This window comes from Crocuta crocuta, unplaced genomic scaffold (genome assembly GCF_008692635.1).
Source record: "Crocuta crocuta isolate KB4526 unplaced genomic scaffold, BGI_CrCroc_1.0 scaffold62, whole genome shotgun sequence".
Lineage (NCBI taxonomy): Eukaryota > Metazoa > Chordata > Mammalia > Carnivora > Hyaenidae > Crocuta > Crocuta crocuta.
Genome location: NW_027529173.1, coordinates 2171673 through 2188651, shown reverse-complemented (window position 1 = coordinate 2188651; position 16979 = coordinate 2171673). Strand labels below are relative to the sequence as shown.

The window sequence follows — 16979 nt, the reverse complement described above, 5'->3', positions numbered from 1 at the left end:
ACCTTTGGATGTGAAATGACTGATTTTCAAAACTTGTTTTTAGATCCAATGAGCTAAGACTTTACAAAATTACCTAGGAATAGCTTTCCTTATTATACCTCTGGTAAATAGAATAAGATTAATATAGTCCAATGGTTTGGAAATTATTAAGTAGAAAATGAAAAATCCTTAAATGTGAAGCTAGAAGCACATATTTGTTCATCAGAACCAAGTGAATACCATCTGTTCTTTTCTTATCCAGCAACGTCAAACCCTTAAAATATCATCTTTTATAGGATGGGGTTATTAGAAAAAATAAATTAATTGGCATTGCACAAATATTTAATTAAAATATTTAAATACAAAATTCAGCGAATAAATATCATTAAGTCTTATTCATAAGTTTGAATATATTAGCTTTTGAGTAATTTTCCTAGAACTGTGGTTCTTTATTTTGTTTTTAACTTTTTATTAAAGTAGCTTCTACACCCACCGTGGGGCTCAAACTCACAACCCTGAGATCAAGAGTCACATGCTCTTCCAACTAAGTCAGCCAGGCATCCTGAACCATGATTTTTATGAAAAATGTTAACTAACACAAAATACATCAGAATTTTAATCTTGACTTGCTTTGAAAAAGTCAGATTAGGGGCACCTGGGTAGCTCAGTCAGTTAAGTGTCTGACTTTGGCTGAAGTCTTGATCTCATGACTCATGAGTTCAAGCCATGCATCGGGCTCTGTGTTGGCAGCTCAGAGCCTAGACCCTGCTTCAGGTTCTATGTCTCCCGCTCTCTCATAGCCCCCTCCCGATCTTTCTCTCTCTCTCTCTCTCTCTCAAAACATATATAAACCTAAAAAAGATTGTAAGTCAGATTAGCTTACAAAATAAGGCGTATTGTAAATAAAAATGAAAGCCTTTTGTATATTTTAACAAAACATTGCCATATTCTCTTTCACATAAAATCATCTGACACCTTCAATATTTTGGGCTGCCCCAGTAATTCATGTTACTTTTTGCATACTGAAAATGGACATTGGATAGTTAAAATTTACAGAGCTCTTAAAAATGCTTTTTGCTACCATTAAGTACAATAAATACCTGGCAATACCTTCACCTTGTAGCTGGTCTCATTAAGCACAAATAGCATTTGTGCTGCAGAAGAGATGTAATAGCAATTACACAAATAATCCCAAAATTCAATTTTATCTTCTTGCCTTTATAATTACTCTTCTATAATATTTTGGTTCCCTTTTGTTTAATAATGAATTTGTCTGGTATTCTCTAAGCCCTTGTTATTTCCAGAGTGATAAATGTGTCTTTGCTAGGAACCACACTTGATTTTATACTAACTTCGTGACTGAAATAAGACGAACACCATAGGCCCTTTGAAGATTTATGCTAACAAGATAATTCAGGATGGTGGCTAGCCATGCCTAAAAGACCAAGAACGTGATTAGACAGTTAGGGCTTTGAGCAAGATGGGAACAGCTCAACTTCTGAGGAGGAGAGGACTGGAGATTGAGTTTAATTACATGGACAATGCATCAATCATGCCCACATAACAAAACCCCATGGAAAACTCTGGACATTGAAACTAGGATAAACTCCCAGATTAACAACACATATACCATCATACACTGATGTGCTGGTAAGGTAATCCATCCTGATTCTATGGGGAGGGGACAACTGAAGCTGTGTGTTTGGAACCCTCCAGACCGCGCCCGTGTGTCTCTCCCTTTGACTGGATGTGATTTGTATCTTTGGCTATATTAAAACTATAATCGGGGCGCCTGGGTGGCTTAGTCAGTTAAGCGTCCGACTTTCGCTTAGGTCATGATCTCGCGGTTCGTGGGTTCGAGCCCCGCGTCGGGCTCTGTGCTGACTGCCAGCTCAGAGCCTGGAGCCAATTTCAGAGTCTGTATCTCCCCCTCTCTCTCTGACCCTCCCCTGCTCACGCTGTCTCTCTCTTTCCTAGAAATAAATAAAAAATTTTAAAAAAAAACTATAATCATGAGTCATTTTCGCGAGTTCTGTGAGTCATCATAGCAAATTATCACACCTGATGAGGTAATGGGACTTCCTAAATTGGTAGCTAACTGGTCAGAATTGAGGGTGGCTGAGGGTCTCCTGGCAGTTGATTCTGAAATGAGGGCAGTCTTCTGGATGCCTGTGCTCCTAATCTCTGAAGTCAGGCCTAGTTGGGGTCAGAATCTACTGCATTCCTTTTTTTAACTGAAGTCACACCACATCCTAATGACATTCTTCTAAGTTTTTCTAATCTTTTCTTTTTTGCTTTCCATCCTCTATTACTGAGTCCACTTAGTGATTTTATAGCCAAACTGTGAGACTGAGATAGTGGTGTTTTAAGTATAAATAGGTTAAGGAGATCACAACTTTTACTGTCACTTTTTTCCTGTTATCTTCCTGGGGGGTGGGATGATGTTCTTACATCAGAATTCATTTCTTCAAGCCATGTTTCTGAACATCATTTTAACTTTGCTAAGTAACTGTCTTAATCTCCCAAAAGTTTATTTCTTTTTCATAACTCCTTGACTTCTAAGAGAAGCCACATTTATTAGGATGATTATCAGAATAAACTATTAGGCAACTGATAGATGGGAAAAGATAGTTGCAAATGACATATCAGATAAAGGGTTAGTATCCAAAATCTATAAGGAACTCACCAAACTCCACACCTGAAAAACTAATAATTCAGTGAAGAAATGGGCAGAAGACATGAACAGACAGTTCTCTAAAGAGGACATCCAGATGGCCAACAGACACAGGAAATGATGCTCAGCGTTCCTCCTCATCAGGGAAATACAAATCAAAACCACACTGATATACATCCTCATGCCAGTCAGAGTAGCTAAAATGAACAAATTAGGAGACTTTAGATGCTGGCGAGGATGTGGAGAAACAGGCACCCTCCTACACTGTTGGTGGGAATATAAATTGGTGCAGCCCCTATGGAACACAGTGTGGAGGTTCCTCATAAAATTAACAATAGAACTCCCCTATGACCCAGCAGTAGCACTGCTAGGAGTTTACCCAAGGAATACAGGAGTGCTGATGCATAGGAGCACATGTACCCTAATGTTCACAGCAGCACTCTCAACAATAGCCAAATCATAGAAAGAGCCTAAGTGTCCATCAGCTGATGAATGGATAAAGAAGATGTGGTATATTTATACAATGGAATACTACATGGCAATGAGAAAGAATGAAATCGCCCATGTGTAGCAACATGGATGGACCTTGAGGATGTTATGCTTAGCGAAATAAGTCAGGCAGAGGACAGCTACCATATGTTTGCACATAGAGGTGGATTAGGAGGAACTTAACGGAGGACCATGAGGGAGAAGAAGGGGAAAAATAGTTGGGGAGAGGGAGGGAGGCAAACCATGAGAGACTCTTGAATGCTGAGAACAAACTGAGGGCTGACGGGGGTGGGGGATAGGGGAAGGAGATTGATGGGGCATGGGGGAGGGCACTTGTAGGGATGAGCACTGGGTGTTATATGGAAACCAACTTGACAATAGACTATTTAAGGGAAAAAATAAAATAAAATTGCAAAGAAAAAAAACAGAATAAACTGATTTGAAAAGCAGATTTTTCTTATGACTTAGCACTCTTTTGCTAACTTATTACATCAGTTCTATTTTAAAGGAAGAATCATTCTTTAGCTGCCTGACAGTTTTCACTATATTTTTAGTTACATTTTCTATTACTTTTATAAGCAGATCTCAATTGGAATTCACAATATAGTATAAACAAACAAGTTAGCAAATAGTCCAACAAACCTTGAGAATTTACTCCATCTCATTCGTCTGCTAGGACACTCAGATATTACCAAGGTTAGTAATCAAGTTACAATGGGCTCTGAGATCTATATTAAACATCATATATAGACTCCTGACTGTATGAAGTAATTTGCCCTTAATGGGAAATGCCTTAGATTCAATGTTCCTTAGGTTATGTAAAGTGTTTCTTTATCAAGGGATGCAGTGTTCTCAAGGAGGACCTTGAAGATAAAAAAGAGAGCCTTGCATTTCCCCTGCTGTTATCAAGGAAGCTCATGTTTCTGATTTTGTTTTTTGAGATAAGTTTCAAATAAGGAAATAAAATCAGAAAAATTTATTTGGAAATAGGATCAGAAAAGGTAAATGTCTTTGATATGGGTACAAGGAGTAGTCTTTCAGGAATGTTAGCAAAGCACCACAGTTTACTCACCCAAGCCAAAACACAAGGCCAAAACTTTGCTTTCTACTCTCTAAAAACAATGAATCTATGAGATTCAAGTAAATGAATTGAATGACTCTATCAGGAAGTGTTTCTGTTATTTAATTCTCATGCTATTTCTGTGTTTGGTAACTTTGGTTACAAAAGTTAGAAAAATGAGGAACTGAGAAGCAGAGTCATACCCACTTTATAGGAGAGATTTAACATTGCACGTTGTTTAATCTCCCAGGAGATAAATGGCTGGGAGTTGTGCAGAATCAAGACATCATGATAAAGGTTATTTAAGGACAACTGTCTAAAAGGAGAAAACTGCAGAAGATTGACTGAACCAGGGGCTATTTAATGACTGACTTCCCTCCCCATTTTGTTTTCTCCCAGTTTGCTTCTTAGGCAGAAACTAAATTTTAAGGAAAAGGCAAGTATATTCACACCTCCTTTTTCCTTCCAGCTAATTTTTACTTCAAATGGTTATAACTGTATCCTAATGGAAGAACACTGACAGGAAAACAATCAAGATGTCCAATATTTGGGCATATCTATCTCCGCTTAGTTCAAGAAATTCAACTTGTCCCAGGTAAACCTAAATCTCTGTGCTTAGTGTTTACTTTATCTCCTCAAAAGACTATTATTCCTATATATTTGGTTTGTTATTCATTGAAATCCTGCCTTATTTGCCACTTTAAAGTTGGGACACTTTAGGGTCATCTGGGTGTTTCAGTTGGTTAGCATCCAACTCTTGATTTAGACTCTGGTCACAATTTTGTTGTTAATGGAATTAAGCCCCAGGTAGGCTCTGTGCTGATAGCCCAGAGCCAGCTTGGGAGTCTCTCTCCCTCTCTCTCTCTGCCCTTCCCCTGCTCACTGCACAGATACACACATGCCTTCTCTTTCTCTCTCTTTCTATCTCTCTCTCTCTCAAAATAAATAACCATTTAAAAAATACATAAAATAGGAAACTTTAAAATCAGAGTAGCATATAATAAAAATAATTATATAATATGAATAAAAAGAGACAGTGTACAGACAGGCATGCAAATAGACAACATAGGCCAAATCTGTTAATTTGTAGATTATATAAGAACTTTAGCTATTTTAGTTGGGTTTCTGAGTCTCCAAAGGTTAAGTAAAATCACTCAGTTCTCCTTGTGGAGAAAGAGAAGGTCATGAGTTAGGTTTCTAGAAAGGAGACTTCTAGGAAGATTCATATTCAGGAAGTTTATTGGGGAGGGCTCTTGAGATTAGCACTTGGTATTAAGGAAAATCCAATGGGAAGAGAGGGTAGTTGAACTATGAAGCCATCAAACAAAGTTTCCCCTTTGAGGAGAACTGAAACTGAGGCAGCTCTGCAGAGTTGTTCCAGTTGGATAATATAGCACTTATACCTCTCAGCCCCTGGGAGGTAGAGTAATGTTGGGACAGGTGGCTCTCTTCAGCAGAGGGCATTTGAGGGTGAATGGGAAAGGCCTTAGCTGCAAGTCATCAGCTGTCAATTCTCCCAGGAGCTTTATTATGTGTGCTGCAATCCTGAAGGTCATGCATTTAAGCTGCACCCCTACTGTTCACTTATAAAAGAAAGAAAACAGATTACTTACTCTCTCTGGGAAAGCAAAGTTATTCCAAAAACAGGATGAAAAATAAATTATTTTCATATTTGGTTTATAAAAAACTGAGTAATAGGATGGAAAAAAATCCTCACCAATGGCCCTATAGGAAATAGAGTTAACAGATTTCATGGAGCTTTTTTCAACCGTATCCTTGATAAGAAGTTAATATTAATACACCTCTCCATGAGAATGATTCTGTAAGGGGTTATCACAAACAACCTGGGACCCAGTTTCCTTGTAGTCCAATTTCCCTCATTCATCCATTCCCTTATTCTACAAATATATACTGAATGCCTACTGTGTGCCAGGCATTATGCTAGGCATAAGTATTTATTATGACAAGGGTTTCTGGGTGGCTCAGTCAGCTAAGCATCTGACTCTTGGTTTAAGCTCAGGTCATGATCTTACAGTTCATGAGTTTGAGCCCTGCATCAGGCTCTGTGCTAACAGTGTGGAGCCTGCTTGGGATTCTCTCTCCCTCTCCCTCTGCCCCTCCCTCACTCATTCTCTCTCTGCCTCAAAATAAACTTTAAAAAAAAAAAAAGGAAAAATTATGACATGACAGGACAGACCTCACAGAAATTGCATATTTTAATCAAAGAATCACATAAACAAAGGCAAAATCACACTTTTGATCATTGCACATCAGAAGCTCACTCTTAATAGTAAAATTGACCTCATTATAGAGGTAAGAGGTGCTTCTTGAGGAGCAATTATTTTTCTGAGGGCTGAAGGGAGAGTAGGAGCTGGCCAACTGAAGGAGACAGGAGCAACGGAACTGGTGTTAAAAGGGACCATCTGAAGCCAAGAAGGCCAGTGTGGCTAGAGTTAGGCAAAACTTGGGATGAGGCCATAGTGTTAAGGATAGCCAGCCCAGGCAAGGCCTTATAGAATACTTTAAGAAACACGGTCTTCATCTTAAGACAAATAGGAAAATTATTCAAGTGTTTTACACAAGACTCTGAGTGAGTAAGTACCGCTGTTGAGATTTACTTGGAGGATGTATGAGTTCTCTAGGGCTGAAATAACAAATTACTACAAATTTAGTAACTTAAACCAGGCAAATTTATTATCTTAAAGTCCTGTTGTTCTGAAGTCTATACTGGGTCTCACTGCGGTAAAAACAATTGCTCACAGTTGCTGATGAGGGTACATTCCTTTCTGAATGTATCTAGGAAACAGACAGAATCTGTTTCCTTGCCTTTTCCAGCCTAGAAGCCTGTAGAAAAGCTACCCACTCTCTTTGGCTCATGGCCCCCTTCCATCTTCAAAGCTATCAAAACAAGTCTTTCTCAAATCACAACCTTCTGGGGGTGCCTGGGTGGCTCAGTTGGTTAAAGCATCCAGCTTCGGCTCAGGTCATGATCTCACGATTCATGGGTTCGAGCCCCACATCAGGCTCTGTACTGACAGCTAGCTCAGAGCCTGGAGCCTGCTTCTGATTCTGTGTCTCTCCCTCTCTGACCCTCCCCTGCTCATGCTGTCTCTCTCTCTCTCTCTGAGAAATAAATAAAAAAACATTAAATAGTAATCACAACCCTCTGATACTGACTCTTGTGTAACCCTCTTCCACACTTAAAGATCTTTTGATTAAAGTGGGCCCACCCCGATCATCCAGGATCCTTGAGTCTCCTTTATCTCAAGGTCAGCTAATGAGCCACCATAATTCCTTTTTTATTTTTATTTTTTTGCATTCCCCCCCACCAAGATTTTATTTAAATTCAAGTTAGTTAACATATAGTGTAGATTCATTTCAGGAATTGAGTTTAGTAGTGACTCATCATTTACATATAACATAATAATTGCCCTCCTTAAGGTCCATCACCAACTTAGCACATTCCCCTCCACCGGCTTCTCCTTTAGCAACCCACAGTTTGTTCTCTGTATTTATTTTTTTAAATTTGCATGTTTTAATACATCTAGCAATTTTATTTTTACTTTTTTAAATATAATTTATTGTCAAACTGGTTAACATACAGTGTGTACAGTGTGCTCTTGGTTTTGGGGGAGGATTTCCGTGGTTCATCTCTTACATACAACATCCAGTGCTCAACCTAACAAGTGCCCTCCTCAATTCTAATCACACATTTTCCCCTCTCCCCTACCACCCCATCAACCCTCATTTTGTGCTCTGTATTTAAAAGTCTCATGGTTTGCCTCCTTCCCTCTCTGTTTTTAACTATTTTTCCCCTTTCCTTACCCATGGTCTTCTGTTAAGTTTCTCAATATCCATATGAGTGAAAACATATATCTATCTTTCTCTGACTGACTTATTTCACTCAGCATTAATACCTTCTAGTTTCATCCATGTTGCTGCAAATGGCATGATTTCATTCTTTCTCACTGTCAAGTAGTATTCCATTGTATGTATAAACCACATCTTCTTTAGCAATTTATCAGTTGAACATTTAGACTCTTTCCATAATTGGGCTGAAAGTGCTGCCTTAAAAATTGGGGTACAGGTGCCCCTATGAATCAGCACTCTGGTATTCTTTGGATAAATTCCTAGTAGTGCTACTGCTGGGTCATTGGGTAGTTTTATTTTTAGTTTTCTGAGGAACCTCCACACTTTTCCAGAGCGGCTATACCAGTTTGCATTCCCACCAACAGTGCAAGAGGATTCCTGTTTCTCCACATTCTCGCCAGCATCTGTTGCTTCCTGAGTTGTTAATTTTAGCCATTCTGATCCCTGTGAGATGGTATCTCAATGTGGTTTCGATTTATATTTCCCTGATGATGAGTGACGGTGAGCATCTTTTCATGTGTCTGTTCTCTAGTTGTCTTTGGAAAAGTGCCTATGCATGTCTTCTGCCCATTTTTTCCACTAGATTATTTATTTTTTGGATGTTGAGTTTAGTAAGTTCTTTATAGATTTTGGTACTAACCCTCTATCCGATATGACATTTGCAAATATCTTTTCCCATTCTGTCAGTTGTCTTTTACTTTTGTTGATTGTTTCCTTTGCAGTGCAGAAGATTTTTTATCTCAATGAGGTCCCAATAGTTCATTTTTGCTTTTAATTCCCTTGCCTTTGAAGATGTGTTGAGCAAGAGACTGCTGCACCTGAGGTCATAGAGGTTGTTGCCTGCTTTCTCCTCTAGGGTTTTGATGGTTTCCTTTCTCACATTTGGGTCTTTCGTCCATTTTGAGTTCATTTTTGTGTATGGCGTAAGGAAGTGGTCTAGTGGTCTTCATTCTTCTGCATGTTGCTGTCCAATTCTCCCAGCATCATTTGCTAAAGTGATTTTCCCCCCACAGGATACTCTTTCTTGCTTTGTCCAAGATTAGTTGGTCATACATTTGTGGGTCCAATTCTGGGTTCTCTCTTCTATTCCATTCGTCTATGTGTCTGTTTTTTGCCAATACCATTCTGTCCTAATGATTACAGCTCTGAAGTAGAGGCCTCCTGCTCTGGTTTTCTTCTTAAATACTACTTTGGTTGTTCAGAGTCTTTTGTGATTCCATACAAATTTTAGGATTGTTTGTTCTAGCTTTGAGAAGAATTCAGGTGCAATTTTGATTGAGATTACATTGAATGTGTAGGTTGCTTTGGATAGTATTGACATTTTAACTATATTTATTTCTCCAATCCATGAGCATGGAATGTTTTTCCATTTCTTTGTGTCTTCTTCAATTTCCTTCATAAGTTTTCCATAGTTTTCAGCATACAGGTCTTTTACATCTTTGGTTAGGTTTATTCCTAGGTATTTCATGGTTCTTGCTGCAATTGTAAGACAACAATCATGTCGTCTGCAAAAAGTGAAAGTTTGACTTCTTTGCCAATTTTGATGCCTTTTATTTCATTTTGTTGTCTGACTGCTGATGCTAGGACTTCCACCACTATGTTCAACAACAGTGGTGAGAGTGAACATCCTGACCTGATCTCAGGGGAAAAGCTCTCAGTTTTTCCCCAATGAGGATGATATTAGCTGTGGGATTTTCATATATTGCTTTTATGTTGTTTAGGTATGTACCTTCTATCCCAACTTTCTTGAGGGTTTTTGTTAAGAAAGGATGCTGTATTTTGTCAAATGCTTTTTCTTCATCTATTGACAAGATCATATGGTTCTTATCCTTTCTTTTATTAATGTGAGGTATCACATTGATTGATTTTTGAATACTGAACCAGACCTGTGGCCAAGAATGAATCACATTTGATCATGAATCTTTTTATATGCTGTTGAATTCATTCGGTAGTATCTGTTGAGAATTTTTGCATCCATGTTCATCAGGGATCTTTGCCTGTAATTCTGCTTTTTTGTGGGGTCTATGTCTGGTTTAGGAATAAAAATAATGCTGGTTTCATGGGATGTGTCCAGAAGTTTTCCTTCCATTTCTATTTTTTGGAACAGCTTGAGAAAGACAGGTATTAACTCTGCTTTAAATGTCTGGCAGAATTCCGCTGGGAAGCTATCTGGCCCAAGACTCTTATTTGTTGAGAGATTTCTGATAACTAATTCAGATCCTTCACTAGTTATGGGTCTATTCAAATTTTCGGTTTCTTCACATTTGAGTTTTGATAGTGTGTTGGTGTCTAGGAATTTGTCCGTTTCTTCCAGGTTGTCCAGTTTATTGGCATATAATTTTTCATAGTATTCCCTGATAATTTCTTATATTTATGAGGGATTGATTGTAATAAATCCATTTTCATTTGTGATTTTAACTATTTGGGTCCTCTCTCTTTTATTTTTGAGAAGTCTGGTTAGGGGTTTATCAATTTTGTTTATTTTTTCAAAAAACCAGCTCTTAGCTTCATTGATCTGTTCTACTGTTTGTTTGTTAATTCTATATTGTTTATTTCTGCTCTGATATTTATTGTTTCTCTTCTTCTCTTGGCCTTGGAGTTTCTTTGTTGTTCTGCTTCTAGGTTCCTTTAGGTGTGCTATTAGATTTTGTATTTGGGATTTTTCTTGTTTCGTGAGACAGGCCTGGGTTGCAATGTATTTTCCTCTTAGGACTGCCTTTGTTGAATCCCAAAGGGTTTGGACTGTTGTGTTTTCATTTTCACTTGTTTCCATATATTTTTAAATTTATTCTTTAATTGCCTGGTTGACCCATTCATTCTTCAGTAGGATGTTCTTTAACCTCCACACATTTGGAGGTTTTCCAAACTTTTTTCCTGTAGCAACCATAATTTCTTCTGAAGTCTTAATTCTCCTTTGCCTTTGCCTATAACCTAATATAGTCACAAGTTACAGAACTTAGGACATAGACATCTTTGGGCTCTGGCTACCACAGTGGGAAGCAGAATAAAGGCAAAAGCACATAAGTAGGCTATTGAAGTTGGCAGTTGTCAATATGAAGAGCTGTGGACAGATTTGAGAGTCACTTAGGAACTAAAACTGAAAAGACTAGATCATAGTTGTTCTGGGAGTGATATCTATACAGGGAGCTATATAGGACCCTTGAATGTATTCATTTATTCACTATTTCTTAATGTTCAGATACTATATGAAACTAGAACTGTGATAGACAGTCTTAAATATTTGTCCCTTTACATAATCGGAGCAGCGTTCTCTTCTGGAATCTTGCAACTAGTGAGGAATCTATAAGAATGGTTGTCCATGCATATGTAAAGAGCAATACAGATGCTGTTCAAATCCCATACCTGCTTCACCTTAAAAGTTATCAATGTACCATGAAGTACAGAGAGGCATGGGTAGGATGAGACTGTGGTATGGGAAGAACCAATATTTTCATAAGAATGGGAAAAATCCTTTCCATGGAGGAAAGAGAAGAGGGAGGAATTAAAGAAGATTTTATATATGACTGCATTATAGCAGCACTATTCACAATAGCCAAGAGGAAGAAGCAACCCAAGTGTCTATCAATAGATGAACAGATAAGCAAAATGTGGTATATACAAAGAATGGATATCATTCAGTCTACAAATGGAAATTCTGTCATATGCTTACAACATTGATGAACCTTGAAGATATTATGCTAAGGAAAATAAGTCTGTTACAAAAACACAAATATTGTAAGATTCCACATATATTAAGTATCTACAGTAGTCTAATTCATAGAAACAGAAAGTAAAATTGTTGTTGCCAGAGAAAAGGGGGAGTAGAAAATGAGAAGTTATTTAATGGGTATAGAATTTTAGTTTTGTAAGATGAAAAAGTCCTGGAGATTGTTGTTTCATAGCACTGTGAATATACTTATCACTGCTGAACTGTACACTCAGAAATGATTAATACAATAAATTTCATGTTAAGTGATTTTTACCACAATTTCCAAAGAGTAGGATTTAAAGAGAAAGATCATTTTAACTGAACAATAACATGAATGATGCATGACCAATAAGTTGGCAGGTGTTGGGGACATTATTAGGAAATCTTAAACCAAGAGAAAACCTTAGGAAAAGGGAGAGATGCAGAATAGTCACAGATCAGCAACTAGTTCGGGATGGGTCATACACCACTGAGTCATAGGCCACACAATGAGGCTGGGAATACAGATTTGAGCGTAGAGTGGACATATATTTGCCTGCACAATACCAATTCCCAACTGCAAATGACTTTCCCCCACTTTTCCATTTAATCTTCCTCAATCCATATGGTTTGGGTAGAATTAACTCCAGATTTCAATAATCAAAGCATCCCCTCTGCTAAACATATATACATATACAGGAATAGGATAGTTAGATTCCTCTCTAGCAATTTGATGGTACTATCAGAGAAAGAAACTCTCTCTTCCATTGACATTTAAGGTTGAAGGACCATGTAGACCTGGAGATGCCTCTGTACATCTTCTCCCACGTGGAGAATCCTACTGAAAATACAAAGGAAATTAGCATTGAAATAGAAGAAAAAAAAAAGAAACAGAAGAGGGGAAAGAAATAAAGACAGGAAGGGAAAGAGAAAGAGACAGAAGAGAAAGGAAGAGAGGGAGGGAAGAAGGAAGAAAGAGAGGGAGACAGGAAAGGAGGAAGAGGGAGGGAAGAAATTTTGTTACCGGATAATATAGTTTAAACATTTGAGTCCAACTACACCTAAAATCAAAACAACCCTAGACTGCTTTGTTAACCCCCAAAATTCCCTTTTCTGGCATAAGCTGGTTTAAGATGAGTTTTTGTCACGTGAAATCACAAGAGCTCTGACTAATCCAGGGCTAGATTGTGGGGACCCTAGAATTAGGTAATTGGAAAATATTTTATGAGTATTCACTTTGTCAGACACTGTGCTAAATTATTTAGCTATTGCAAGGAACAAAAAAAACCTTTGGTTCCTGCCCTTGTGGGAGTAACAATTTCTTAGGCCCCTAACAGATACTTGGGCCTAATTTCCAGTTACAGACACCTCTTTGTTTTTTTAACAAGCCCTATTGTGAGAGAAAGCAGAGCCAATTTAGTAGCTACTGATCTAGAACAGTATATCCAAACTTTCCTGATGATAACTGACCTGGGTTGCTTATTTAAAAAAAGCTTAGGTTATCCTCCAGAGCTGTCTAATTAGAATCTCTAAGGGTGGAGCCTGAAAGCATTTTTAAACATTAGCCGCCTACATGATTCTTAAAATCAGATAAGTTTGTGAAGTGCTGATGTTGCTATCCACTGTGGATCCTGGACCAGTTCTAGTAACATCATCTGGGAACTTACTTAAAATGTAGCATCCCAACCCCCTCCCCAGATTCAACAAATCAGGATCTCCCTATAATATTTTAATATGAATAACTTGTATTTTATGGAATCCTAATCTGAAAATCAAAAGCAAGGAGAAAAAAATCTAAGAGTTCAATCAGAAGGGCTTTCCAACAAAATCCTTTTATTTCAAAGTCAAGACAGCATTAACTAAAAATTATATATTACTTACATTGTTTTGTCTTCTTTAAGCCCACTGTTAGTGAGGCCCCTCTATGTGGACTGCCTCAAAGTTCACACAACTATATCTCACACCACTCTAGAAGAGACCATTCATATTGTATGCATGTCAATGGCACCTTCAAGAATTATATAATACAGCAACCTTGAATCCAAGCACAACTGGAGATTCATTCAGAGTCAAGCTCTGAAAACTCAACCTAGTGACTGCCTTGAAGTCATAAAGAGACTCACCTCCATATTTGATAATCAGGATAACTGACAGTGATGAGATCCAAACATAACTTTTCCTTGTTTCTTTGAGAAGCACTACTTTTAGTCACTAACAGAGGTATTACAAATGGCAACCATATAATAATATAATACAAAATATAAAGGTGATAGAAAAGTTTCTACTTTTATCCCAAACCCTTGCTTTTACAGTTAGTTTACCTTATAGGAATAGAAGGACCCTATGATTTGTTTTTCAAGGCTCTCATGGTGACAATTTGCCACATTTACACACTTGCAGATGAAGAAGCACCACCATATGGCAACTCTTTAGAAACCCCAATTCTGCGGGATTGTTGACCACATGGTGCAGTTGGTAGATATTTGAACTCCCAAAGTACCTAGTTTCAGCTGCTATAAAGTAATGGTATACGGTAGTAATTAAGAGCCTGGACACTGGAGCTTATCTGCCAGGTTTCACATTCAATTTCACCGACTACCAGCTACATAAACTCAAGCCAACTGCTTAACCTCTCCTCTTCCCTCATCTATATAATGGGAATAATAATGCAGTTTTATCAAGAAATGTAAAAAGTCTGAGATCTTACCTTACTTACAGCTAACAACTTAACTTGCCACAGTTTCATGTATACTGACAAAAGACATAAGATTTCTGGGTCAGAGAAAAAAGACTTTATTACTCACAGTAAAGGCAGTAGCCAGAGTGTCAGCACTGTTGGATCAGTTGCCTGAATCCAAGTCCCCAGTGACTGCAGATTTGCCTAGATGGATGCCTGCACACACAGTGTATTGTGTTACAGAAGAGAAATGCTGGCCTGGGGGAGTTGTTGCTTTATGTAAGGTTGTATAAACAAGCCTATTCTTTGTCCCAGAGCAAGATATTACCTCATTCCCAAGGCTGTCACAGCAAACACAATCCTGAAAAGTGACCCAGGTAAAGAGCTGTCAGGGGCTTGCATTCTTGGCATTCCCAGCAAGATGGGTAGCAGTACAGAGACCCATGGAGGACTGTCTTCAACAGATTGTTGATTTAACACTTCAAGATGCTAACAAAAGTAATAACTCTGTGTAAGTGTTAGTAGTAGTAGTAATATGTGGATGTGAGCTGCCTGTTTGTTTAAAGTACATATATGTATATCTCAGAATACATATGTTGGACAGAATACAGTAAATATATAATATATATTAGGAAATTTGGAAATGAAAATAAAGAAATTTCCAGTAATACCACCATCAAGTATTATCCACTTTTTGCTTTGATTTTTTTTGTTTTTCTATGTATATAAATTGATATCCAAGTCCATACACTATTTGTGTTTTATTTTTTCCACATTTTATTTCATCATGAGCATTTCTACTTAGTAAATATTCATCTAAAACTAATCAGTTTTAATAATATTCCATCATAGGCAAGCATCATAAATTATCATAAATGTTACTTGTCTCTTTTTAGCCTCTACATATTGGGAAACATTTATTAACATTGGAGAGACAACTAAGGAGAAAGAGAAGATCTATGAAAAGCAGACCTGAGTTCTAAAACCCTAATCATGATGAAGGAGTCAAAGGCAAGCTGAGGGCAAAGCACAAACTAACACCCCATAGACCACAGACCCTACCAACCCCTCCTTACCCCTTCCCCTTGCCCCCAGGTAGGATATGTGTGACATTCCTCAGGCACTCCTGGGTACCCAAGAAGATAGGAAAGGAAAAAACAAATGGTTAACAGAGAGATCACAGTCATGCAGGACAGGAGTCTCTATCAGTTTACAAAAGTCTTAGTGAATTACATGAGAAAGGCCATTTAATCAATAGCTTAACCTCCAGAAACCCACAGACATAGACATCACCCTCCCCTCCATAGTGATATGAGAAACAAAGACAAGAAGAAAATGTAGATAAAATTAAAATTACATTTCTTTATAACCTGCAGCCCATTGACAAATACTTGAGCTAGGCAAAGTAAAACATTCTTCCAAGAAACTCTCAACTGTCTTGTCTTAATGTTAATGCTTTACTAGAGGGAAAAATAATTCTAGCTCAACAATAACAAGGCCTCCAGTAGCCTATGAATCCTCTTTAGCATATGAAAGTCCTTTTGGAAACCTCCCTTTCTCCTTACCCATCTCCAACTCCATAGTATATAATCAGTCACCCCTCACATTTCTAACACAGCTCTTTCTGTCCACAGATCTTGTCCCTGTGCTTTGATAAAAATCACCTTTTTGCACCAAACATGTCTCAAGAATTCTTTCTTGGGGCCATTGGCTCAGGATCCCCACTCTCACTCCAAAACCTCATCAGTGGCTACCCTAGAGTATGATCTAAAGAGAAACTCAGGTTCATAAATATTCCCTTGAGTTATCAAGAAAACAGTTCATTGAAGTTTACACTGTGAAAGAGATGAATTTAAGATATATTTAACAAATATTCTGAATAATGTGCTTAAAATAGCTCTCTTCATTTTTTGAAGAATGTATTTATGTGAAACCAACTGTTTCCTGACATTAAATATGAGGAACTGTTAGTTATTCGTTTGCTAAATAGGCCACATATGTCATTCTTTTCCATTTTGCTTTCATTTCATCTCATGATTAGTTTCCTTCACTGGAATTTTTACCATAAAGGGAAGACACAGTGTTAGCTAATCAAATAAAATTTAAAAAAAAAACAAAAAACAAAAAACAAGGAAGAATGAAAACATAGATCACAAATGATATTCTAACCAGAGGATGCAGAAATGGAAAAAGTGTGTGCTATGAGATATTAACGTACATTTCTTTTGTTTATAAGCCAGATAGGATTGAGCTAGCCTTCCAGGATTTTTGGAAAGAAAATCAAAATAATGGAATTTTGTTTATCTGATTAGTGTCTTGTTTTTTGGTGCTTTCTCTTCTGCTTTATCACAGTTTACATTGGTGCTTCAAGAATTATGTTTGTGTAAGTTCCCTGTGCATGTAAAAAAGCCAGTTAATTCAACTTTATTGTGATCCAAATGTGTTAAGACAAAAGAAGCTTAACCTTCTTTGGGTTCTATTAAACTTTTGTTTATCCAGTTCTTCCTAAAAAAGGTAATTAATTTAAGTCAAACAAGTTTGT

General features: G+C 37.5%; 1 long non-coding RNA gene across 5 annotated transcripts in view; it reads left to right on the top strand.

Annotated features, from left to right (window-relative positions):
• Window positions 1-16979, top strand: part of LOC144226291 (uncharacterized) — a 79200-nt gene that overhangs the window by 10732 nt on the left and 51489 nt on the right. For 4 of the 5 annotated variants that reach the window (XR_013333584.1, XR_013333587.1, XR_013333586.1 and 1 more), the window contains one exon: window positions 4672-4797. This is a non-coding gene — a long non-coding RNA (uncharacterized LOC144226291). Of the gene's footprint in view, window positions 1-4671; window positions 4798-15333; window positions 15449-16979 lie in introns of all 5 variants that reach the window. The other variant, XR_013333585.1, reaches the window with a different exon arrangement.